This window comes from Halichoerus grypus, chromosome 12 (genome assembly GCF_964656455.1).
Source record: "Halichoerus grypus chromosome 12, mHalGry1.hap1.1, whole genome shotgun sequence".
In the NCBI taxonomy this organism is placed as follows: Eukaryota; Metazoa; Chordata; class Mammalia; order Carnivora; family Phocidae; genus Halichoerus; species Halichoerus grypus.
In genome coordinates this window covers 1,281,326-1,308,579 of record NC_135723.1, presented here as the reverse complement: position 1 = coordinate 1,308,579, position 27,254 = coordinate 1,281,326, and positions in this window count along the sequence as shown.

Here is a 27,254-nt window from a genome sequence, read left to right as displayed (position 1 = left end):
ATATCAAGCTCATGTGTTGGAAGATTCAATTAAGGTAAACTTTGCCCCCAAATAAGTGTGTTTATTCAACACATTTCCAGTAAAAACCCCAGCAGCATAATGGCTAACTTGGTAAGGTAATCTCACACTTTATGGAAATGCAAATGTATCAGAATAGCAGAACAACAATGGTGGGAAGGAACAAATTAGGAGAATTTACACCCTCTAATTAAGTCTGACAATGAAGGATGGACAAACAGATCAATGGAATGAAATAAAGGACCTCAAAACAGATCAAAACATCTCCAGTCAAAAGATTGTGACAATGTTGCCAAAGGCATTCATTGGGGAAAATGATAGACTTTTAAAGAAAAGTGTCAAAACTAGCGGATAATCCCACAGTGGAAAATAGACATAGCTCCGTCTTAGCCCCCGACACACACACAGAGAACTGGAATGTGTCATGGACTTCTATGTAAAAGCTAAAAGATAAAACCTCTAAAACATAAAATAAAATATAAAACCTCTAAAAGAAGTAAGAAAAGAGTATCTTTGCAATTTCAGTGCTTTGCAGAGTTTTCCTACTCAGGTCATTAAAGCACTAACCAAAACCAAAAACAATTTTAAAATGTTTAAAAATTGAAATTTAGGCTTTATCAAAATCTCAAACATTCTGCTCATAAAAGGACACCATTAAGATAATAAAAAGACCAGCTGTTGACTAGGGGAGAATATCTGCAAGACGTATATCTGGAAAAGATTCCTAAAGAATATATAAATAATTCATACATTACAAAGAAAATGACAAGAAACACATTAAAATTTGCAGAAACTTGAACAGACGCTTGACAGAGAAAGAAAACCAAATTATCAAGGAAGGCTAACAATGCTCAGCATCTTTAGTCATCAGGGAACCGCAGATTAGAGCCGCAGTGTGGGGGCGCCTGGCCAGTTCAGTCAGTGAGGCATGTGACTCTTAATCTCAGTGTCATGAGTTCGAGCCCCATGTGGGTGTGGAGATTACTAAAACAATAAGGAAACGTTAACATATTTTTTTAGAGATTTTATTAATTAATTTATTTATTTGAGAACGAGAGAGCAGGGTGGGGAGGGGCAGAGGGAGAATCCCAAGCAAAAAAAGGAGACAATTAGATAAAACACCTTATATCTATAAAATGGCATAGCACTCAGCAGTAAAACCCAAAAGCTATGGATACACACGGCAAGATGAACCCCACATTTGAGCAAAAGTAGCCAGACTCAAACTGTCTCTAGAACAGACAAAATCAACCGAAACACTCAGGGCAGTGGCTGTCTCTGATGGTGGGGGTGGTTGACTTCAAAGGGGCAGGACGGAACTTGCTGAGTGAGGGCAATATTTGGGGGTGACTGCAGAGATGTGTGTATATGATACATCAACATTCGGGAAGCTGTACACTTAAAATTTCTGCATTTTACTGCATGTGAATTGTACCTCAGTAAAAATACTCAGAAAAATTAAGTTAAATACTTGGTGCACGTGAAACAGGGCAATGTGGATTCAAACCCCATTGCAGTTAGCAGAGGGTCCTCGGGCAAATCCCCACATCTGCCTCCTTGTCTTCCGAGGACAGGAGCACCGTAGGGTGGAGGGAGGTGTTGGGTTAACTGAGGTAACGTAAGTTCTTGGAGCAGCGCCCACAGGGAGTGAGCTGTGTAGACGCTAATTACTCACATTGTTCCTACTGACGTGTCAACACCCAGTTACACAAAGTGTGAAAACAGCAGCTCCCCCCACATATTACTCCATGGGGGGGGGGGGTAGTCCCCTCCTGGAACGGAGATCACCACAGGTACTTATGCAAGAAGCACCCGACCTCAAACCACTTCTGGGGAACACCGGTTGCAAAGAAACCCTCCTTTGAAAAATAAAGCCTATTTAAAAAACAACAAACAAACAAACAAACAAAACAAAGAGACAGCGCCAGCATTTATAGCAAAAATAGCCAAACAAACAAACAAAGAGCAAATTTGGCGGGTTTACATTCTCCATAGACGCATTTTAAAAGTGTGGACAGAACAGTGGTGTAGAAGAGGAGAGCAGAAGGAGCAAACTTTGTAAACGTGACTAAGACATGTGCTCTCAAATATGCAAAAGAAGTAAATTAACGCAGGACGTAGTAGGAGAAGGCATTCAATTGATTTAGCCTCATTCCCGGAAATTAGTAAAATTCACAAATGTGATTTGAAAATGTCACTGGGAGCCTGAGTTTTGCATTGTGAGCACAGGGGCGTCTTTGGCGGGTCCAACGGGGGTGTGGGGGGGGCCTGGAGAGGTGGGGTGTCTGCTGGGGGCGGGGCAGCGCTCAGGATGCCAGGTTGGCTGGGACCACAGGCTAAGGTGGAAGATCAAGGGCTCTGGGTGTGTGGGGGGTCAGCGAGGGCCTGCGGCTTGGGGCTCAGTGGGGAGGTCTGGTGTGACAGCCGGGAAGAAGTGAGAGCTCAGCACAGGGAGGAGACAAGGAGGGGTCAGAAGGGGCAGGACGGGGAGGCCCTGAACCTGGGCAGCCAACCTAGGTCCACAGGGCCCCAAGGAGCCGGAAACCCCTCCTGGCATTTCTGGGCGCTTCCCTCTGCCAGCAACTTTCCCTCTCCCCTTTCCACCTCAACTGCCTTCTCCTTGCTCAGGCCACCTGGAGGCCTCACCCTGCACCCCCTTCCCTAGGACTAGCAGCGGTCGTTTATTTATGGGTGCACTGGGTCCACATTCCTCGCTGGAGCACTGGTATCCACTGAACTGGCGTGGGAGAGGGAAAGAGAGAACAGAAGAGGGACAGGTGTGCGCACTGGGGCCCCAGAGGCAGCAGGACAGGCTACAGGGACTTCGGGGGCCCCTGGGCAGGTGCGCCGGCCACACGGGGATGGTGCCCTCCAGCCCTGCCCTCCCAGCTGCGGGCTGAGAAGTTGGCGGATCCCTCTGGGGGAAACCACACACACTGCTTGCAAAGGCAGACAGGGCCAAGTTCAGGTTTCCAGGCACATTTTTTTTTTAAAGCCTGGTTGGAGAACAGGGAAACCGGGATTATAAGTGGCTACATTTCTCGTTGCTCTCTTGTCATGTGGCTACATTTTAGACTGCTCTCTGGCATCCGGAAACACGGAGATATGAGGAATGGTAATAATTTCAGCTCTGAGTCTCTCAGCGGCTCCGCCTGCATGTGCCCGTCCCTGGGGCCAGGCGTACCTGGTGGTGGAGACCACAGGGCGCACTGGAAGGTGCCCCACGCACAGCCGCTTGCGGTTTGGAGGGGAAGCTGATCAGCTCTCTCTCCAAAGGCTCGTCGCAGAAAAGCATTTGCTCCAACAACTTGCAATGAAAGCTTGACCCACAATTAACCATCTGAATTAGAAACCTGAATCAATCCCCTTCCCCAACCCGGCAAGAGCACACAGAGGTCTAGAAGCTCTTGTCCCGGGATGCACACGGGGACCCACATACTAAATGTGCTGAACGGAGGATGGTTGGTGTTCCACATGGTTCTTGTTCACCTAAAGTATTTGCCGGAGTTTTATGTTGGTGCATAAGAGGGTGGCCGCAGACCTTGAGAGCCTGGCTGGGATCTTTGATGCCCTAAGAATGCATTATGGCTTTTCCTACTTAGCATAACGAAGTGCAAGTATCTTGTCTCTGAAACGTGTAATATCTCGTCAGTTAGGGATCATGCCCGGCTGATGGAGGAAGCTATCCAGAGGGGTGGACTCACGATTTGGGTTAAGCCCTGGTTAGATCATCAGAAAGGCTTTCCAAGGTCAGGAGTGATGGAGCCCATGCTACTTTGTCACCCATCCCCACTCGTACCCCACCCACATGCCCACCACATCCTGTCAGCGCTGAGCAGGGAGTGTCTTCCATCGTGGACAGGTGCACAGGTAACACACTGGGGTTCCCTCGTGGCCCACCCAGTCTCTCCCCCAGACTTCTGTGGGCTTTTAGTTCTCCTTTGTCTCTCCATATTTCTTCCCTAGTGAAGTTTACATGTTTAACCATTTTTGAAGTTTTATTAGTATTGAGCCCTTTATCATATATATGATTTATAAATACTTTCTCCACAAGTTCTTAATTTTAATGAAGTCTAATTTATGTATCTTTCCTCTAGCGGCTTGTTTTGTTTCTAAGAAATTCTTGCCTCACCCAGGCTCACAAGCGTCTTCCTTGAAGCTGTGTGTTCTACAGCTAAGTTTATAATCAATTTTGAGTTAATTCTTGCATATTGTATGCAAAAAGTTTATTTTTTGGTGTATGGATACCCACTCGTTCTAGCATACTTGTTGGAAAGTTAATAAATTCTCCCTTCACTGCACTGCCCGTTCTCGTCTGTAGAAAATAAATCTACTGTATTCCTACGGGGTGGTCTATTTTGGGTTCATTGACGGATCTCTCCTGATGCCAATACCACACGCTCTTGATTACTCTAGGCTTAAAACAAGGTGTGAAGCTGGGGAGTGGAATCTCTCCAACAGTGGTCTTCTGTAAAGTTGTTTTTTTCTAGATTCTTTGCACAGTCACACGAAATTGAGAATCAGTTTTCCAGTTTCCACAGAAGACCACTGATATTTTGATTGACATTGCACTGAAGCCATGGGTGAATTTTCGGAGAATTCACAACAGCGGGTTTTCCCATAAGTAAACACGGCGCAGCTGTCTATTTACTTGGATCTTGTTTAATTTCTCGAAGATTGATCTTAGTCACTGTTGGACACATCCACACTTGGCTGACCTCTGGCTGACAACACGGTCCACCCTGGTAAACGTGCCAAGTGCACTTGAAAAAGTTTACTAATAATGTTCTACAATTCTCCAAATCCTTACTAATTTTCTATTGGATTTTTTTTCCTATCAATTATTGGGTGAAAGCTGTTGAAATATAAATTGTGACTTTGTCTATTTCTCCTTGCAGTTCTCAAGCTTTCTGCTTTATCGATTTTGAAAGTCTGTTATTTGGTGCCTAAAAATTTAAGATCATTATATTTTCTTGATTGAATGATACTGTATCGATATGAAATTCTCTTTATTCCTGATTTTACTACTTGCTATGAAGTCGACTTTGATCCAGAGCCACTCCAGCTTTCCTCTGACGAGTTAGGTAAAGCCTACCCGTCCTTTAACCCTTAGCCAATCTGTGTCTTTATACTTAAAGCACATTTTATGTAAGTAGCATATCGTTGAGTCTTGCTTTTTTACCCAATCCTACAATCACTGTCTTTGTTTGTAATTAAACTTTTTATTTTGGAATAATTATAGATTCACATACAGTTATGATAAAAACCAATGCACAGATCTCATGTATTGATCACCCAGTTTCCCCCAAACGTAACATCTTGCAAAACCACAGTAAAATATCCCAACCACAGTTCTGACGTGGATACAGTCAAGATGCAGAATATGCCATCCCCACAGGGACCCTGCATGCTGCAAGATCGTCATCACATCCACTGCCCTCCCGCCCACTCCCTCCTTAATCCCTGACAGCCACTAGTCTGTTCTCCACTTTTATAATTTTTTCACTTCTAGAATCATATATAGATGGAATCATCCAATCTGTAACCTTTGGGGATTGGCCTTTTCCACTCAGCATGCTTATTCTCTGGAGACTGATCTAAGTTGGTGTGCATATCAATAGCTCTTTCCTTTATATGATCCAGCAGCACTCAGTGGAATGGATCTTTTATGGTTGGTTTAACCATTCGCAGATTGAAGGGCATCTGGTTTGTTTTCAGTTTGGGACTATTACTACTAAAGCTGCTATAAATATTTATGTACAAGTTTTTGTATGAATGTGGGTTTTCATTATTCTCGGAGAGATGCCCAAAATCGAAAACGCTGAGTCAGGTGGTAGTTGTATGTTTAATTTTATTAAAAAGTGTCAAGCTTTCTTCCAGAGTGGCTCTATAATTTACATTCCCATCAGTAAGATATGTGATCAGTCTTTCTGTATCCTCACTGGCTTTCCTACTATCACACTTTTTATTTTTTTCATCTGATAAGTGTGTGATGACACCTCAATGTGGTTTTAGCTGGCACTTCCCCGAAGGTTCATGATGTTGAATGTCTTTTCATGTGCTTACCTGCCATCCATATGTCCTCTCTGATGACACATCCCTCCGTGGATTTTGCCTCTTTTCTAATTGGGCTACTTTTCTTCTTTTATTGATAACTTTGGAGAGTTCTTCTTATATTTAGATACTAGTCCTGCACCGGATATGTGCTTTGCAAATATTTACCATCTTGCAAATCTATAGCTTGTCCTTTTATCATCTCACTTGATTCTGTGGAGCAAAGACTTTTAATTTTGATGAAGCCCAATTTATCAGCTTTTCAAATTATGGATTCTGCTTTTCATGTCAGGTCTCGGATCTGTGCCTAGCCTCAATCCTTAAGCTGTTCCACTGGGTTTTTTCCTTAAAAGTTTTATGTTTTATATTTTACACTGAAGTCCTTGAACCATTTTGAGTTTACTTTTGCATAAGGCATGAGATTTAGGTTGAGGCTCCTTGTTCTCCAATGAAGAACCAATGGCCCCAGCACCATTTACTGGGAAGACTGTCCTTCCTCCGTTGGATTGCTTTTGCACCTTGGTAAAAAAAAAAAAAAAAATCATTTGGTGTATCTGTAAGAATCTATTTCTGGGTTCTTTGCATTCTTCCATTGAACTGTGCATCTATCCCATCAACCAATACCAAAGAAATGTGATTACTGTAGGTACATAATAAGTCTTGAATTCAGGTAGATTGAGTCTTTCTACTTTATTCTTCTTTTTCAAGATTGTTTTAGTTATACTGGTTCCTTTGTGTTTACATATACATTTCAGAATATTCATATTATGCCTGGAAAATCTTCTGGGACTTTGAGAGACATACTTTAAACCTGTGCATTAATTTGGAGAGAATTGACCTCAGAACTATACTGGGTCTTCCCATCTGTGAAGATTTACATGTATTTTTTGAGATATTTTAAATAGTATAATATTTCAGATTTTGTTATCCACATGTTCATTGCAAGTATATAGACACATAATTGATTTTGTATGATCATTTTCTACCACATGACATCACTGAACTTATTAGTTCTGGAAACATTGTAGATTCCTTGGGATATTCTACCTAGATAATCATGACATTTGCAAACAGACAGTTTTTTTTCTTTCTTTCTGATATGTGTGTCTTTTATTTCTTTTATCATCTTATTATACTGACAAAAGCTTCCAGCACTTTGTTGAATAAGGATTTTGAGAGCAGACGTCCGCTTTGTTCTTGATCTGAGGAGTGTCTTAGTCAGCTCAGGCTGCCGTAAGGGAACACCACCCATAGACCGGGCGGCTTATAAACAACAGAAACTCACTTCTCACAGTTCTGGAGGCTGCAAGTCTGAGATCAGGGGGCCATCATGGCCAGGTTCTGCTGGGGGCCTGTTTCCAGCTTGCAGACAGCCATCTTCTTGTCATACTTTAGAAAGGCAGAGAGGCCATGAGAGGTCTCCAGGGCCTCTTTTATAAGGGAACCAAACCCACTTATAAGGACTACACCCTCACGTCACCTCGCGAAGGTCCCACCTCCTACTACCACCGCTTGGGCCATAGCTATTTCAACACGTAAACTTGGGGGACACAAACACGCAGTGTACAACAGTTGGAACGCATTCAGTCTTTCCCCGTAAATATAATGTTAGTGGTGGTTTCCGTATCTAGTCTTCATCAAGTTGAGACAGTTTACTTTTATTCCTAGCCTGCTGAGTCATTGTCATGTGGGTGTTGGATTTGCCAAATGTCTTTTCTGCACCACTTGATATGATCATGTGATTTTTCTTTTTAGAAATTAAGGTGGTGCATTGCAGTAATTGATACTGAACCAGGCTTTCACACCCAGAATAACCCCACTTGGTCACAGTGTACAATTCCTTTCACATATTGCTGGATTCTAGCTGCTAGCATTCAGTTAAATAATATCGCTTGTGTATTCGTACAGGAAGTTAGTCTGTCGTGTGTGTGTGTGTCTTTGTCTTTGATAACAGGGTAATATTAAGGTTCCTAATAAGAATTTAAAAGTTTTCCCTCCTCTTCTTCTTTCTGGAATAGATTGTGAAGAATAAGTATTAATTCTTTACTTAAACATTTGGTAGAACACTCCAATGAAACCCTCAGCCTTGAGGCTGAGGAGTAATAAAAATTTGATTTTTTTGAACAGTTTCCAGGACTCTTGAAATGATCAATTCAGTATTGGGTGAGTTGTGATTCTTGTGTTTCTGCAGGAACTGGTCCATTTCTACTAAGCTGTCGAATTTATATGTGCAGAATTATTTGTAGCCTTCCCTTGTTATTCTCCGAGGCCTGTGAGGTCTGAGGAGATATCCCTTGACTGGTTCCCGGCCTGTGTAATTTGTGTCGTGTTCTCTTTGCTCTCTGTCAGTCTTACCAGATGTTTGTTAATTTTACTGAGGTTTTTAAAGAACCACCTCTTTTTCCCCCCGCACTTTTCTCTATTGCTTGTTGTCAGTTTCATTCATTTTAGGTATTTTCTTTATTATTCCCTCCTTTTGCTTGCTTTGGATTTATTCTTCTCTTCTCTTCAGGTTTCTAGAGGTGGGGACGGGTGTGATTGGTGTGGACATCTCTCTCTCCTCACCTGTTCATTCCAAGGTGTCAGGGCATCTGTCTTAGCTGCCCTGCAAATGTCCACACACCATGTTTCTGTCGTTACTCAATACGGTTCTCACTGGCTTCCTTTGAAACGTCCTCTTTGGACCACTTATGGGTTATTCAGAAGTGTATTTTTTTTTAGGATTTTATTTATTTATTTGACAGAGAGACAGAGAGAGTACAAGTAGGCTGAGTGGCAGGCAGAGGGAGAGGGAGAAGCAGACTCCCCACGGAGCAGGGAGCCCAATGCGGGGCTTGATCCCAGGACCCCAGGATCATGACCTAAGCTGAAGGCAGATGCTTCACCAACTGAGCCACCCAGGTGCCCCTCAGAGGTGTATTTCTTAGTTTCCAAGTGTTTATGAAGGTTTCCCTGTTATGTATTTTAGATTTCTACGTTCCTTTCACGGTGGTTGGAAAATGTTTTTGACATTGGTTTCCTGGTGTCATTTTGCTGGATTCTAGAAAAGGATGTGCATTCTCTCTGGGTTGCGGTGCACCCCACGAGCCATGGGGATCATCTGCATGGTCCTTCTACCACCTGTCGAGAGGGGACGAGTGAGGTCCCAGCTGTCCCGGGGGATCTGTCTCTCTCTCTCCTGGGTCCTGTACTTTCTTCTCTGCATATCTCAGCATTCTGTCCCTTGGGGATTGCACTCACACTGCTGTGTCTCCTCGGTGGACGGGTCCTCTTATCATACAGAATGCCCCTTTTTGTCTCTGATGATTTTTTTGGCTCTAGTTCTGCTATAGGTAAGGGGTCACTTACTCTTACAGTTTTTAAGATATTTTTCTTTGTGATCAGGTTTTAGAAATTTGACTTTTATGTATCTTGGTGTGGATTTCTTTGAGTTTATCCTGTCTGCACCTCCTTAAATCTCGAGTCTATCGGTTTATGTCTTCTGCCGAAATTAGGGAATTTTCAGCTGTTCAAGTGCTATTCTGCCTCTCTTCCCGACTTCCTTTGTCCTGCTTCTCCAGTGAACGGGCAACAGATCTCTTGTCTCAGACCCGCAGGTGCCCGAGACTCTTTTCATTCTCTCCCTTTGACAGTCTTTGTTGTTCATTCTGGGCAATTCCTGTTGCTATGGCGTCCACTTCACGGATCCCCCCACTTCTCAGTAGACGTGTCTTCTCCCCCATGGATCTATGTTCCAACCACATATTTATATCAGCATATTTATTTTATACTTTAGGTCATAATCCAATACGACTTCATTTTGTTGCTCTCTAATCTTGACGTATTTTTTTAAATTTTGTATATATTATGATGTTCTGACATCTTTTTAAAAAAGGCTTTCTGGCTGAGGAGAGACTGCCCCTCCAGCGTTAACCAATTCCAGTTCTTAGAGATGAAGGAGGTCCCGTGCAAGTAACCAGCCCAGAGCACACCTCCCCTATCTGGACCGCACACCCTGGACGCGATGCCCCTCTGCCTTCACCATCCCAGGGCCAGGTGCCCCAGAGCCCCACGCCTGCTAAAATCCTTCAGACTAGCCCGTCCTCAGCTGTTCACCCTACCCTGCCTTGCCTTCTCCCAGAAAACCCCAGTCAAGGGGAGTAGACTCTCCCCTCGCCCCTGCTTCTGCCACCTGACCACCCTGGTGCTCCTGCTGTGGCCCCGAGTGGTGCGCTGTGCACGCGGTCTCCGGGACCTGGGAGTTAAGAATCCTCGTTTTCCTGAGCCTCCCCCATGTCTCCTCGCACAGCTGCACCTGACTGACCATCTCATAGAAGAGCCCAGATCACACTCAGATCGTTCTAGCCTTGACCATTGACTTCTAGATCATTCTACCCTGGTCTCATAACGTACTCTGCAGTTCTATTCTTCGAATCTTCGTCAAGTGTCTTTTAGGGCCCAGAATGTGGTCTGTCTGCTAAATGGGCCATGACCGCTTGAGCAGGGTGTGGTCTATTTTTCCCTTTGCTGTGTCTTCATGGAGAATACCTTCATCACGACGGACTGCCCTCCACATTCCCAGCAGCTTTTCTTGCTCTGAGGTCTGCTTTGTCTGGCATTCACGTCGCTAATCCAGCTCCGCGCTGGGCTGTGTGAGCTCGGGAGACCCTTCCCCATCTCTTCACATTCAGCTGTCTGGGTCTTTCTATAAGGACAACACACAGTAGGGTCTTGCTTTTATCTTTGGTAACAATCTGCTTTTAAGTTGTAGTATTTAGATCATCACATTCAAAGTGATGCCCGCGGCTATTGGTTTAATTTCTGCCACGTTTGGACTGTTTCTACTGGTAGCGAAGTTCCCGAGTTTTGTTTGCGTGCGAATGTCTTTACTTCTCCATAACATTTGGAGGATCATCTCACCAGATATAGAATTCTACGTTACTAGCTTTGTCAGTTTTTCCCAACATTGGATACCCCTCACTCTCCCCTCACTCTCTCCTGGGCGGAGCGGTTCGGAAGAGAAGTCCCGTGTGGTTCTCACGATTGTCCATGTACACGTGAGGTGCTCCGCCCTCGGACCACTTTCAAGATTTTCCCTTTGCCTTGGATGTTCTACCATTTGCTTATGACGTGCCCACACGTGGTTTTGTGCCGTTATTCTTGTTTGATGTACAGGGAGCTTCCCAGATCTGTGGTTTGGTGTTTGCAGCTAATTTTGGAAACTTTGTACTTCAGACGTCTTCTTTATCTGTCTCTTCTCCACATACCTTAGGCCCCTGACATTACCCAACCGTTCTTAGACACGGTGTTCTGCTTCCTGTTTGCATTCCTGGAGCCTAAGCTTGGAAAACTCCTGCGGACACATCCTCCGGCCCACGCATCCTCTCCCCACCGCACCCGGCCTGCTAATCCCTCCAAGACGCTCTTCACGCTGCCGTGGTCCTGATTTCTCACCTCTCCTTCTGGTTCTTGAAGTTGCTGTCGCTCTGCTCACATTACTCACGTGTGTTTGCACGTTGTCTATTTTTTCCCGGGGAGCCCTCCACGTAGTCATGGCCATTTCAGATTCCCCGTCCGATAATTCCAGCATCTCTGCCTGTCTGGGTTTCATTCCAATGCTTCTTTTGTCCCTGCAGGTGATTTAACCTCCGTGCTCTCTAGCCTGCCTTGGAGTTTTGGGTTGGAAGAGGACACGATATGGGCAGTAACAGGAGCTGAAATATGTAGAGTTCCAGTAAGGTTTTGGGCTCTCTGGCTGGGGCTCAGGCTCGGTTTACCATTCACAGCACCTCAGCTGTCAGAGCTCCCACTGTCCGTTGCTTTGGGGTCCCCGTGTGCAAGAGTCTGCGCCTGGTAGCTCCTCCCAACTGCAATCCCAGGCATGGTAGCAGAGCTCTAGACGTGGAGGTCAGGCCGGCGAGGGGAGGCACGGCAGACGGGCACAGCCACGGTCCCTTACTGGGTCTGCGTCCCTGGGCTGTGAACCTCCTGAGTCTCCCTCAGTTTCATCCTCCCTCCCCGAGATGGGGCGACAAGAGGGGCAGAGGGGCTGAGGGTAGGGAGGTTTACTGTACCCGGGTCTGAGAAAGCTCAGTAGAACCCCCTCCCTCGCGAAGCAGCCCCGGCAGAGATGGATCTGGGAGGGTTCAGAATGTTTACTTTCCCCTCTGCCTGCCAGAGACGGGGGGTCGGTGTTTCCCTTGGCTCTTCACAGTGAGAACCTGCTGAGGCTCTCGTGGGTACAATCGACAGAAGTGTGGGCCCCCCGCGTCTGCAGCCCCCAGGACCTCCTCACTCCCACCCTGGCTGCGATTTCTCAACAGCCCGGCCTGTTCCCGGGGTTTATGGCTCCGGGCCTTCTGCCCCAGGCGGCGACTCTGAGTCTCTGAATTCACCTTTTATCCCAATTTCGGGGTGATGTGTTGTCCTCTGCCCTCAATTCCCTGATGGACCCAAGAGAAGTTTGTACAATTGCGTGTGTGCACGTGTGCGTAAATCTGTGCACTTTCACACCCGTGTGGCTACAGCATCCAAGCGTTTTCTATGTTGGAGCTGAAAAGTGAACATTTTGGAACTCCATCCTCGTAGACTCGGTAGCTGGAACTCGCTCTGTGGGTTATTTTATTATTTCTGCGGCCGCTGTGGGGTTTGTAGGACACATCTCCAGCTTTTCACCCTCCACATCAATGCAAGTTAGAAAGAAACCCACAGCAGTGCCCGTGCCAGCCTTCGGGCCGCTATCGTGTATTTTACATCTTTGCTCGTGACACACCACGCAGTAGGCTCTTCCAACTCGTGAGCGGCCGGTCATCTTTCAGGGAGAACACAAGGACGAGGACAACGCCATCGCGCTCACTCAGACCTGATCGCTGAGTTCTGTCACTTCCCAGATCCCGGTCTCCGGGTGCGCATCGGCCCGCCACGGGCTTCTGCCTTCCTGCATCAGAAACCATATTGATCTCTCCTTGGTGTTTTGTTTTTTTTTTTTTTAAAGATTTTTTATTTATTTGTTTGTTAGAGAGAGAGAGAGTGGGTGAGAGAGAGTGAGCAAGGGTACAAGCAGGGGGAACAGCAGAAGGAGAGGGAGAAGCAGGCTCCCTGCTGAGCAAGGAGCCTGATGCGGGGCTCGATCCCAGGGCACTGGGATCATGACCTGAGCTGAAGGCAGACGCTTAACCGACTGAGCCACCCAGGCGTCCCGATCTCTCCTTGGTTTTGCAGGACATTTTCACTGGGAAAAACCTTTCTGTGTGAATAGATGTCTTTTTCCTTTCCGCGCCTGAAGGATGTTTACGGACACCTACAGCACATGATTTTGGTAAGAAATTATCACAGCTAAAGACCAGTGCTCTCTGGCTGAGCTCCTCTGAATCTAAAATATATGTATATTTTTCCTGTTTATCGTCTCCTCATCGAGTGTTCTTAAGCAATTCGGTGCAGTTTTGTCCATATTCCCTGTGCTCAGGATCCTTTGAGCATCCTGGGTCTGTGTGTTTACAGTTTTACTCATATTTGGAAAAATCGTGGTTATTTCCTCAGATATTCTCCTTGCTGCCCCCACCCCCACTTCGGCTACTTCAATCACATGCATATTTGGCTGCATGAAGCTGTTCCGTGCTCACTGATGCTCTGTTCACCTAATCTTTCTTCGACTTCTTCATCTTCTAGATTTTTAAATAGTTTCGTTTTAGTTTCTCAGGGCAGCTGTGACAAGTGACCACAAACCGAGTGGCCTGGAATCAGAGATGCTTGTCTCTCGTTTCCCGAGGCCGGAAGCCTGAGGTCAGTGTTGACTGGGCCAGGCTCCGTCCAGCAGCTCCGCGGAAGGTCGGCCGTTCCAGAGCAGGTGGTGGAACAGGTGTGGGGCCCCTTCACCTGGCTCCTGACCCTCAGGTATCACTGCTCACAGTTGCCTGATGTCCAGTGTCCGCAATGCCAGTGGATTTTTGCACTTTATCCAGTTTTTTAGTTCTTCCAGATGGAAAGGCTAATCTAATCGGTCAGAAACAGAAGCCCATCAAAGGGTCTCAAGCAGGAGCAGGGACCTAATGTGTTATTTCTATTTTGGAAAAATCGCCTTCCCTGGAAGCATGAAGGGAGGGTCGGATGGTGAATTTCCAGAAGCAAAGAGAGAAATCATCACTGCAGGTTCTGGGCAGCAACGTGGGAGTCAGACCAGACTCTGGGCGTGGACGGCGGAGAGGCCCGGCTGGAGCGCGAGCCCGTGGGGGAGCGAGCAGGAAAAGCGGCGTCCGAGGCCATCCGCACGCACAGCAAAGCTGGGTTTACTCCCTCACTGAGGCTCCCGGAGGCGCGGGCTCTCGGTGTCCACCAGACAGCCCCCGGAGACGTTTGCAAGTAAGATCTGGTCTGAAGATGCAGGCGTGGGAAACCATGAGTAGTTAGGGGCCAAGGATGGGGACAGGGGATCCTTCGGCATGCAGAGTGTAGACGGTGGGCAAAGCAGGGTTTGGGGACCGAGCCAACACTGTGGGGCGGCTGAGGCCCAGATGCTACTGCCAAGCTCCAGCAAGGTGACCCTGAGCAGCAACTACGTACTGCCACGAAAACAGGAAAAATACTCCAGATAATACCCCAAATAGATTTAATAACGGTGATTAAATCACATCTGAAAGCATTGTTGATGTCTACGAACTTTGGTCATTTTTAGAAAGAACACTATTTCCAGTAAGAATGAGAAAGGCGTGTGTTATCCACAGCGGTGGGGACGCTGTCCCGGGCCACGGGACACAGCGTCGGTGGTCCGCACACTAGCGGGAGGCCTGGGAGGACAGGGGTAACAGCGAGTGCCCTCCTCCGGGAGCAGGATCCCCACAACAATTTTACAAGGTAATGACTATTCCTACTTCTTAGATTCAGACACTGAGAATCAGGCCAATCCAGGCCAACGAGCCCCAGGCTTGTGGCTTTCCCGCTGAGCCTCCTGCCCCGGGTGGACGGTGGTACCCGGCCCCACACAGGCAACCGAAGGGGGAGACTGGAATTTTTCTCTCTTTTATGAAAGACGACAGCGAAGCTTAGATCAGGTGAGCTGCCTCCGTGGGAGGCAGGTGTCCCCAAGCCACACCCTCACTATTGCTGTATTTTGTCAACCAACCCAGATGGCCAATGTTTCAGCACCTAGTTCCAAGAAAACTGAGGATTCTGGGGAAAAAAAACGAAAAAACCCATACCTATGATCTCAATTCCCCATGCGGGAAAACGAGGGTTAATGTCGACGAAGATGAGGTGTTTCCTTGGAACAGCTTGGAAAGAACATTCGTGATGATCTGAACAGCCCGGCACACCCTGCTCGGGACAAGATAGCTGAGCCGATAAACCCAGATTCCTAACACGAATTTGCTCTGTCCCAAAGAATGTATATGCGTGTTCTCCACCCTTCTACTCTAATAAAAATTAGAGCAAAAGCAGGACCTCTGCAAAAGGAAAAACAATCATAGCTACATGTTGATTGCGAGCATTGGTAGAAGCGGGGGAACACTGTCCTAAGCTGGAAAGTGCAGGCTTCACCGTGTCGTCCTCCAAAACCCCGAGCATGTCAACTCCCCCAACATGACGGTTTCACCGTCGCAAGATTTCCGGTGGAGGTGGGATTCGAGGTGGCGACGCAGACCACGGGAGCACACATCACCACTCGGTGCGGCTCGGCTGTTAGGACAATCTCCATTCTCCACGAGTCTGAGCGGTGGCGTAACTTAATTTTAGGGGTCAGCATAGAGTGCGGGGAGGTGTTTCGAAGCCGGCAACACAATCAACACCAAACGTGGTGAGCGACGTGAGCACCTCCCTTTCAGCCAGATGCGCAATCCAAAATCCAGCCCGGGCAGCGCCTTTCAGGTGACGTCAAATCTGAAACATTTTTTAAAATAGTACTTAAAATAGTTCTAAAATTATTATATATAACAATAAAAAAATTTTTTAAAAAATAAAAATAAAAAATGAAATTATTATATATGATTATATATATTATATATTATTAATATTATTTTAAAGCTATTTTAAAATTATTAAATATTTAAGTACTTTTAAAATAATATATTTTAAAATCATAAATATTTTTTACATTTTTTAAAATGTGCTGTGTTCCAGGAGACACGCCAAAGCCCGGGCAGGTGGAGAGGCCGTCTCCTCGGAGAGAGAGCCCTGCCCCTCACCCCCTCGCCACGGGGGAGGGCAGCTCTCAAAGGCGAGATAAGCAGAATTCCATATGGCGACGGGCCACCGCGTGGTCAGGTGTGAGGAGTCACCTGAGACACGGGACCAAGTCCTGAACAAATGAGGGGAGTTGATCTCTTTCTAATTGGACCCTGGGGGTGTCCAGCAGGCTCGTTGTACTGACTTAACGCTGCCGGCCATCTTGCCAGATTCCCAACACTGTTCTCCAAACATCCTAGGATTTCACTGGGTCCTTTCTCCCCAACTGGTGACACCTTCTGGTCACTGAAAACGTTCAGCCATCAGAAGAGGATCCCTTTGGGATCTCCTGCCTCACACCTGAGCCCAGGTGCTCTGCCCCTGCCCCTGATCACCGTCTCCCCTCCACCTGGCACCCTACCCACCTGCCCGTGATCACCGTCTCCCCTCCACCCGGCACCACACCCACCTGCCCGTGATCACCGTCTCCCCTCCACCCGGCACCACACCCACCTGCCCGTGATCACCATGCTCCCCTCCACCCGGCACCACACCCACCTGCCCGTGATCACCGTCTCCCCTCCACCCGGCACCACACCCACCTGCCCGTGATCACCGTCTCCCCTCCACCCGGCACCACACCCACCTGCCCGTGATCACCGTCTCCCCTCCACCCGGCACCACACCCACCTGCCCGTGATCACCGTGCTCCCCTCCACCCGGCACCACACCCACCTGCCCGTGATCACCGTGCTCCCCTCCACCTGGCACCACACCCACCTGCCCGTGATCACCGTCTCCCCTCCACCCGGCACCACACCCACCTGCCCGTGATCACCGTCTCCCCTCCACCCGGCACCACACCCACCTGCCCGTGATCACCGTCTCCCCTCCACCCGGCACCACACCCACCTGCCCGTGATCACCGTCTCCCCTCCACCCGGCACCACACCCACCTGCCCGTGATCACCGTGCTCCCCTCCACCCGGCACCACACCCACCTGCCCGTGATCACCGTGCTCCCCTCCACCTGGCACCACACCCACCTGCCCGTGATCACCGTGCTCCCCTCCACCCGGCACCACACCCACCTGCCCGTGATCACCGTCTCCCCTCCACCTGGCACCACACCCACCTGCCCGTGATCACCGTGCTCCCCTCCACCCGGCACCACACCCACCTGCCCGTGATCACCGTCTCCCCTCCACCCGGCACCACACCCACCTGCCCGTGATCACCGTGCTCCCCTCCACCCGGCACCACACCCACCTGCCCGTGATCACCGTGCTCCCCTCCACCCGGCACCACACCCACCTGGTGGTTAGACATCTGTGAGTGATTCTCTCTAAACCTTTCTCATCAGCACATAAACATGCTCTCTCACCCGTACACACCAGGACACGTGTGTGCATGTGGGATCCAGCGCTCCATGCCAGCCTTCTCCCCATTTCTCTCCTCGCCTTTGAGAAACCTCTCCTAATGTCCTCCTCCCATTCTCTAGTGACATTCCAGTTGTCCCCAACGGGCCGGCCTGAATGACCGATGTGTTGCTGCCTCCAGCGACCAGCTCTGTCTTCCTCCCAGGTGCTGCATGTGACGCAGGAAATCCGTCCCTGCTCCCGAAAAACTCTCTGAACTGGCTGCTACGAGGGATGCTAATCTTACCTACCTCAGGTAAAAAGCACCCAGTTCGTGTACAGCGCTATGTTAAATAGTTTGAATGGTATTTTTACGACATAAAACATATTTTCTGCAGCCAGCCCGTAGACTTTCTACGAATGCTGCCGGCTAGTCCTCGTCTGCTTTGCAGGGAAGAAAACATCTGAAAGATCACAGTAACTTCTGAATTGAGAATCACTTTTGCAAATTAAAATGGCCATAAAACTCCCTGGTCGCTTTCAGGAGAAATTCTTAGATCCTGCTGGAGTTTTTATCAGCAGCTTGGGGAAAGCTTCTCCCACTGATGAACATTTTATAATGACAGTAACAGAGGAAGGTAAGATTGAAGTTCGAGGAGACTCCGTGAGTCACACTGCTCCATTACTGTTCATCCCCAACCTGTATGCTTGCAGTAAAGTAAGGACAGACCCAGAACATCACATAGTTAATACGCGCCCATGATGGGACCAGAGACTCAAGCTGGTTCCTCGTTCTGATTCCGCCCCGTCCTCCAGGACATCTCCCAGCTCCAAGGCAGGGGATGAGACTCCTGTCATTCTGCCCAGCCTAGCCTGTGTCTGCACACTGATAGCATCGATTGCTTTCAGCCTGGGGTGGGTTGTGCTGATAAATTGATCTGTCAGCTTGACCAGGCCACCATGTCGAGGTTTGCTCAAACACAAGTCTGGATATTGCTAGGAAGACATTCTTCAGACATGATTAATACATCCATCAGTAGACTTTCTGGAAAACAGAGCGAGATGATCCTCAGTCATGTGGGCGGACTGCATCCAATCAGTTGAAGGACTTAAGGGCAAGACTGCGGTTTCCAAAAGAAGGAGGAATTCTGCCTCAGGACTGCGGCACAGAAACCTGCCTGAGCCCCTGGCCCTCGGTCCTGCTGATTTCAGGCTGGGACTGCACACAGCACCAGCTCCCTACATCTCCCGCCGGCCAGCCGGCTCCACAGACTTCAGACTTCCTGCCCCCACGACCAGGTGGGCCAATTCCTTAAAATAAATATCGTCAGGGACGCCTGGGTGGCTCAGTCGGTTGAGAGACCAACTCTTGATCTCAGCTCAGGTGTTGATCTCAGAGTTGTGAGTTCAAGCCCCTGGTTGGGCTTGGCGCTGGGCATGGAGCCTGCTTAAATACATACATGCAGGCTAAAATTAACAAGTCAGGAAACGACAGATGTTGGCGGGGATGCGGAGAAAGGGGAACCCTCCTACACTGTTGGTGGGAATGCAAGCTGGTGCAGCCACTCTGGAAAACAGTATGGAGGTTCCTCAAAAAGTTGAAAATAGAGCTACCATATGATCCAGCAATTGCACTACTGGGTATTTACCCCAAAGATACAAATGTAGGGACCCGAAGGGGTACGTGCACCCCGATGTTTATAGCAGCAATGTCCACAATAGCCAGACTGTGGAAAGAGCCAAGATGTCCATCGTCAGATGAATGGATAAAGAAGATGTGGTATATATATACAGTGGAATATTATGCAGCCGTCAAGAGGAATGAGATCTTCCCATTTGCAACGACGTGGATGGAACTGGAGGGTATTATGCTGAGCGAAATAAGTCAAACAGAGAAAGACATGTATCATATGACCTCACTGATATGAGGAATTCTTAATCTCAGGAAACAAACTGAGGGTTGCTGGAGTGGGGGTGGGGGGTGGGAGGGATGGGGTGGCCGGGTGATAGACATTGGGGAGGGTATGTGTTCTGGTGAGCACTGTGAATTGTGCAAAACTGTTGAATCTCAGATCTGTACCTCTGAAACAAATAATACATTGTATGTTAAAAAAAAAAAAGAAGAAGAAGATAGCAGGAGGGGAAGAATGAAGGGCGGAAATCGGAGGGGGAGACGAACCATGAGAGACTATGGACTCTGAAAAACAAACTGAGGGTTCTAGAGGGGAGGGGGGTGGGGGGATGGGTTAGCCTGGTGATGGGTATTGAGGAGGGCACGTTCTGCATGGAGCATTGGGTGTTATGCACAAACAATGAATCATGGAACACTACATCAAAAACTAATGATGTAATGTATGGGGATTAACATAACAATAAAAAAATTTTAAAAATACATACATACATACATACATATCTCTGTCTCACTCTTTCCCCGTTTCCCTCTTTAGCATGGTTTCTCTCTCTTTGCATGGAGACACCTGTGCGTGAGTGTATATTACGAATGTGCGTCCTTGGGTGGGAGTCCCAGGCACACAGATATTCGACGGGCTCTCACTTGCTGGAGAGCCCTGACCAATGCAGCCGGCATTGTGTGTATAAAGATGTGCTGAATACATACATATCTGTGCCTCCTCAGCTTTGTGTGAGGGCAGGTTCCCTGGGAGCTTCAGGACGCAGCGTCACTGGAGAACGCTCCTGGGATCCCCAGCGAGAGGGCTTGCACACAATGAAGGCAGGGTTGGAACTGTGCTGTGGTCTCAGCGGCCTCCAGAGCTGCGTGCTATGAGGCCGGGGCCAGGCCTGTGTACCCCTGACTGTCCGCTCCCGTCTCGGGGTGGGGGAGCCCAGGAAAGAGGGAGGAGCTCCGGGCTGGGTTGGCAGCTCCACGTCCTCCCGACCACGGGGAGCCTGCGTGGGGGCAGCATGGTCGTCCCCCAGCAACCTCCGGAACGTGTTTGGGTTCCAGTGCCCCCCGAGAACAGAAATGTGAGCTGACTTATTTAGCCATTTCTTAGAAACTTCAAAAGTCCTTTTTCCAAATAATTCTGGATGCAACAAATAGGAAATAGTGCAGGGAGTTGGTATGCCCTCACCCAGCTTCCCCGAACGTCAAGGTCTTCCGTCATCCCCCGAGGACAGTGCAACACTGTTACCTGAACACCCGCTTTCCTCGGCTTCCTCAGATGTCCCACAGAAGCTCATCATCGGTTTAGGACACTGATGAGGATACCCCGCTACGTGTCGTCCTGACCTGTCAGTCTGGAAGGAGGAAGCGCACCAGTTAAGATGATTTCTTCAGGAGATGGCCACGGGAGAACACGCATCAGTGAGGACAGCCACACAAGGGGGGAGGGGGCAGGGGTCTCCTAGAGGCCGGTGGAGGGGCTCGGAGCCGCCACGGAAGGGGGGTGAGCCCGCATCCGAGGACCAGGCCGGCGGGCTCCTGGGAAGGGGCTCAGGTGAGGTCAGCAGCCCCTCCTCGTGTGCGACCCTCCGTCTCTCCTCGTTCTCGGGACCTGTGGGCACTGTCCCGTGTCCTCGCAGGGTCAGAGCAGCACGCAGGTTCGCGACGGAGACGCTGGGGTGACGTGCCCTCCCCTCCCTTGGGGGCCTGTGATGTCGACGCCATTCAATGCTGCCGTGTCACAGGCCCCGGGCGCTGTCCCCGCACCAGCTGTCCGGCAGGCACCACGTGGGCTCCGAGCGCTCAGATTTGAGGGAAAGCCCCCACTGCCTGGAGGAGGCCCCCAGCCCACAGGGGAGACGAGTGGGCTCGGGCTCTGGGGCGGGTTCCCTGTGGGGACCCCTGCCAGCCCATCACTCCCCACGTGGTCACTGCCGCAGAAGCCCGAGGGGTCCGTGTGCCGTCCCCAACGGCTCCCAGCGCTGTGTCCTGGGCAGACGGCCTGCAGGTTGTGGGAGTGGAGAGCAGCGTTCAAAGGGAAAGGAACAGGAAACAGAGACGTGCTCTGTGTCCGTGGCTGCATCGGGCGAGCTCGGAGTCCGGACGGACGGAGGCGGATTACCAGCCCCGGCACAGGTGGGAACGCGCACTGCGGGAGGCTCGGCTGGGCCCCAACCCCGACGTTCCCAAGCCCTGAAGGGCCCTGTGTGCACGGGGTTCGATGTCTGTCATAAGAAAAGAGTGAGAACCCAACCAGGGACTGTGGGGGACGTCCTGGCTCCTCCCGTCCGCCCCCTGTAAGCACCTGCTGCATTACGGCCCTCCGTGTGTGTTCACTGCTCCTCCCGATCTCAAGCCTCAGCCCGACACCGCTCCCAAGGTCCTGGCTTCCCGGTCTCGGCCCAGCAACCAGAAGGCTCCCATGAAGCAGCCTCTGACCATCACACCCGCCCGGCCCCGACATCCTCCCAAATGCCCACTAAGGAAAACTCCACCTTCTCGACCCCCCGGCCGCCCGCGCCTCACCTGGCGCCCTGGCCATCTGCTCCTCACCTCCCGCCTCCCGCCTCCATGGCTCGTCCTGCTGATGGGAATGCCGTCCCCGCCCTCCTCGGTACCTACTCCTGCTCAGCTGGGAACAGTTTCCCTTGCGCAACCTCGTCCAGGCGCCTACGTTCCCCCGCTCGGTCTCCCGCTGGGCTGTCTGGGTCCTTCCGGGAGTGTGGCCTCCGGTGGCCCGCACATCTGCCGCTCATCAGCTGTGTGACCGCCTGGCAATGTCACCAACCCTCTGAGCCTCTGTGTCTTCATCCAAACACGTCAGGATAATTGTAGCAAGGGCTTTGGATGGTGGAGGAATAATTCCCACACGAGGCTCGCAGAGAGCCCGGCACAGAGCCCGTCGCCACGAGTGTGTCCTCTGGTGTGGCCGCCCCGCCCGCCCAGGGCCGTGAAACCCTCGCGGGCAGCACCCGGGCCAGACTCGTCCCTGCAGCCCCTCCAAATAGCACAGTTCGGCCGCATGGTTCTTTCCAGTAGATATTCAGTGGAGGAGGGAAGGAAAAGCAAAAGCTAACTCTTTCCCCAATGCTGTCAAACCACAGCTTATAACAGGCTCGATCGATACACTGTATCCACAAAATCCGCTTCCTGCAAAAATGTGATACGTCACGCTGATCAACACAGAAAATATTCACGTAGGTGCAGAGTCACATCTCATGGAATCAAGGGGACGGAGAACCTGAACAGAAATAATTACTAAACTCTGCTTTCCAATAACACGGTCTTTCCATAAACATTTATTTTAAAAATCATGAGACAGTGGAGGAACTTCTGGGTGGAAAGATCTCCACTCTGCCAAGAAAGGCCAGAAGATTTCTAAATTCTCGATCTCTGCTGAAGAAATGTCTTAATCACTCAAACAAGCCTCTGGAAAATGCCTGTGTTCGTCCAGACACATTCCTTGATGCTAAGAGGGACTGGGGTCCGTCTCACCTTTCCTCCTGCTCCCCACGGAGGAATCGCATGGGCTGCAGCTGCGGTAGCCACCGAGAGGCACCAACCCCGGGGACATGGCCTCGCCAGGGGCGGGGAAGTGGCCCCAAGGACAGTGCCGGGCAGTGTGTCCCCCCAAAGAGACCGTGTGCTCTGCAGAGTTCACTCCGTTTGCAAGTCCGTAGGGAATCCTGTCCCACGTCCAAACTAGCAGCTAACGCGGGCGTGTTTGATCGCGCAGAAAATCGCAGTTGGGCCTTCCCGGTTCAGCCTCCTCGCTATCGAGTGGACAGTGACCAGCACCAGGACGCCACGTTGTCCCTCCCCCGAGACCACCTCCCTCGCCCTCGGAGAATATCGACACGGTCTCAGTTCTCTGGGAGCTCTCCCTCTTCCTCCGTGGCCCCCCGAGACAGCGGTTTATAGTCTCCTCCCAGAGTTTCGACCTTCCTTCCTTCCAGGGGAAGAGCCCTTGTCGGGGCCATGAACAGATTCAACTTGATGACAACCCACGGAAAGTGTTAGGTCTCCATCGTACCAGCCACGAGACAGCGGCTGGAGCAGCGGACATGTAGCGTCACTCGTCTAGAAGGGGCTTCGCTCCTCCGTGGCCAGGCCAGCCCCTGCGTCCGACCACCTTGCCCTGCACCGGGGGAGGACTCAGCTGCCTGCTCTCTGCTCCTTATTGGGATAATAACAATTTCAGCAGTGGCATCCCCCCAAATCGAACTGCATCCCCAAGCCCCCCACCCAGTATGTGACGTGCCCTGAGGACCCCCGCCCCCTGCCGGAGCACCGTCCTGGCTGGCGATGCCAAGGAGCGTGCAGCCCCCGTGGGGTCCCCAGCCCTGCCCGTTCTTGCCACCTTCTGCTCCCCTGCAAGCCCCCCCTGCCCCCTGCAGCCCGGGTTTCCTGCAGACAAGCGGCCTCAGAACAAGGGTTTCAAAGCTTTTTGTCGGCACGCCCTGGAATAAAATCCAGTTTGGGTCATTGGCGTCTTTCAAAGAAGGGCCCCGTTCGATGCCTGCGTGTCACATTCACGGACCCGAACGAGGTCAAGTGGGTAGGGGCGTGGCCAGCTTGGACTCTGCCCCTCCCGCGGCGCCCGGCCCCATCACTCCCTCACCAACCTTGACTACGACAGTTTCCCAAACAGGACGGTCTTCTGCCTGAGCTCCCCCTCGGCCTCCAGGTACGCCTGGGGTGATGGGTGATGGGACCATGGCTGCGTGGCAGGGCCAGGAACTGCGTGATGACACAGCAGCGTGTTTGGGGTCCTGCGCAGCCGGGCCAGCGTGCCCAGCTCTGCCCTGAACACCCTCCGTGGCGGTGATCGCATCAGGCCTCCAGAATGTCACGTCCTGGTCACCTACTGCCACCTTGTCCTTGTCCAGGAATCAGCCCCGAGGAGTAACTGGACCATTATCGAGAGCAGCTGCTTCCTGTTGAGGCGCGGGGTCTCGGGGCAGCCGGTCACGTCCCTCCGCCGTCAGGGGGGCCGGTGGGTTGGGGGCGTCCCTCTGCTTCCTTCCGGCGCACCCTCCCCAAGCTCTGTGGTAATGTGACGTCAGCGCGGAGGTCCTGGTACTGCCGGTGCTTCCCTCCACCTGGCACCACACCCACCTGCCCGTGATCACCGTGCTCCCCTCCACCTGGTGCACCCAGCGTTGTGCAAACACACCTCCCTCCCACATCCCTGCCGGGGAGCCCCACATGGCGTCTCCTGCTTGCGCCATCCTCCGGGAACAGGGCGATCTCCCCCAGCCACCTCCTCCCAGAAGCCCTCCTAGAGTCGCTCTCATCCTCTGATTAACAAGTGCCCCCTGGGCACCAGCACTGCTCCAGGGTGTGGGAGCGCTGGTGAGGCAGATGAGGCTTCTGTGGACTGGAGACGTCATTTGGGGCGGCGGGAAGGGGGGAGGCTGTCTTTAGGAAAAAGGACACAAAGCGATAAAACAAGAGGAGGTGTGCAGGGTCCTAGAGAGGCCACAACCTAGAGCCCCTGGCTCTTCCCGGGAGGCCTGTGTGGGCAGCAGATAGGGACCTGCGAGAGAATCCTGCTCAGAGGGAAAGGAGCAAGGGTCTCGGATACGGGGACACCGTGGGACACAGACACGGGAAGGGTCCCGGGAGGGACAGCAGGTGTCCGAGAGTCTGGTGAGCACAGGGTGAGCACAGGGGAGGGCACAGACGCAGGGGTGCCTCAGGCAGGGTGGGCAGGGGCCCTGTCCTCAGGGACCACGGGAGGACCCACCCCGCCTCTGTCTCTACACGCGGCTGTCTGCCCTTCATGCACACCACCGTCCTGTCTGGTAGGGAGGACCCACACCCTGCTCCATCACGTCTCTCTCTGTCTTGAACAGGTAAATAGAAATGATTGAGGTTGGAATCCATGCCTCCAGGCAGGTCCCGCTGTGCAAACTCCTGCCTGTATTTGAAGGTATTTAGCGACCAGAGACTTCATCTGGCACCTTTCTAGATACACGGTGCACAGGGATGACACAGCGAGCCCTCCAGGGCTGCGGGTCTGTGTGTCAGGACAGGCCAAGCACCAGGCGGGGCCGCGAAGGGGACATCATGTGAACGGTCGGGAGATAGGATGTAATGTCCTGATTCCAGACTTCAGTGAAATCATTCTCCCATTCACTGGTTTGGGTGTTTTGTTGTTGTTTTTAATACAAAGACGTGGCTGAAAATGTAGGATCAAGCACAGGGCTTCACGGATCCTGGCCATGTGGACCCCTACAACGCTCCGCCGGGGAATTCAGAGGACACTGGAGGACGCACAGAGGAAGGAAGCCTCCTGCCCGTGAACGTGGCTCCAGAGCCACGGAGACCCACCAGAAGGGCCACAGGGCTCCGGACGCGAGCAGAGTGCTGCAGGTGTCCACGTCAGGGGCTAGAACCACTTCTCTGTGGTCGGCAAAGGGCGGCAAAAAATGAAGATACTTCGAGAAAGATGGGGCGAGCCCAGGGAATGCATGCATGCTTCTTGCTTTCCGGACCTAAATCCACTGACATGACTGAAGGAGTGTATTTAAAAACATACATTTGTGGGGCGCCTGGGTGGCTCAGTCGGTTAAGCTGCTGCCTTCAGCTCAGGTCATGGTCCCAGGGTCCTGGGATCGAGCCCCGCATCGGGCTCCCTGCTCAGCGGGAGGCCTGCTTCTCCCTCTCCCACTCCCCCTGCTTGTGTTCCCTCTCTCCGCTGTGTCTCTGTCAAATAAATAAAATCTTTTAAACAAATAAATAAATGAATAAAAAATAAAAGCATACATTTGTATCAGAACAGAAAACCCGAGTGGCATCCTCAGAGGAGTAACAAAAAGGAGGAGCTCCTGCAGCTGGTATACAGATGGAATCTAATTGATGCAGAAACATGAGCAAAGGGTTCTCAGCTAACCGTGCACGGGACAGAGCCTCCAGGGCGGTGAGAACAGTCTCCCAAAGACAGAGCACTCCATTAACCGTCCAGCTGGGAGCCATGGGGTCACGAGGCCTGGCCGCTTCTCCCTCGTCACCGGAACCTCCAGATTTCCTCTGGACACGGTGCTGGTGCTCTAAGAGCCAGGCAGCGTCTCTGAGCCACGGCCTGAGGGGGAGAGAGGCCCGGCCCCCTGCACGCCATCCCAGCCTCTCGGCCCGTCCCCTGGGCAGTCAGGGTCCTCCGCCTCCAAAGTCACCACTCACTTGACCGAAGCCACCACGTGAGCGAGCCACGCCCAACCAGGTAAGGATCACCCTGAACAGAGACTCGTGGCTTCAAGCAGGTGTGAGTAGACTGCTCCCTGCGTCAAAGGAAGCGGTGCTTTCTGCAAATTAAAAAAGATGCTTCAAAACTCCCTAGATGGGCTGAGAAGCCGCTTTTGAGAAAACAAAAACAGACTAGTGAAGTAAAAGATCAAGGAAGACACTTTTTCCAAAAGTCGGAATAAAAGGATGGAGAAGTGGCAAGTAACAACAAATAACAAAAAGCGAATGCATTAGATCGGGCAGGCCCAGGGACCCCTGCTGTCCCAGCGGAGGCTTACCGGAGCCTGAGGCCAGAGAGGCGTCCGGAACGCCACCGAGGAGTGAGCCGAACACGGTGCCATGTGGACACCAAGACGTGCCCCTGGGCGCCGTTTCTGGAAGGACCCGCGTCCGGCCGCAGGGTTTGGGGGGCGGGGGTGTCCTCCCCGGGGCTGTGAGGTGCACGGAGCCCATGCCCTGAAATGTGAGTCCCGCAATCTGCGGGCTCCTCACTCCTACCCCTCAAGGCTCCATGCCAGGTTGGGGTGCAGGCTTGGGGG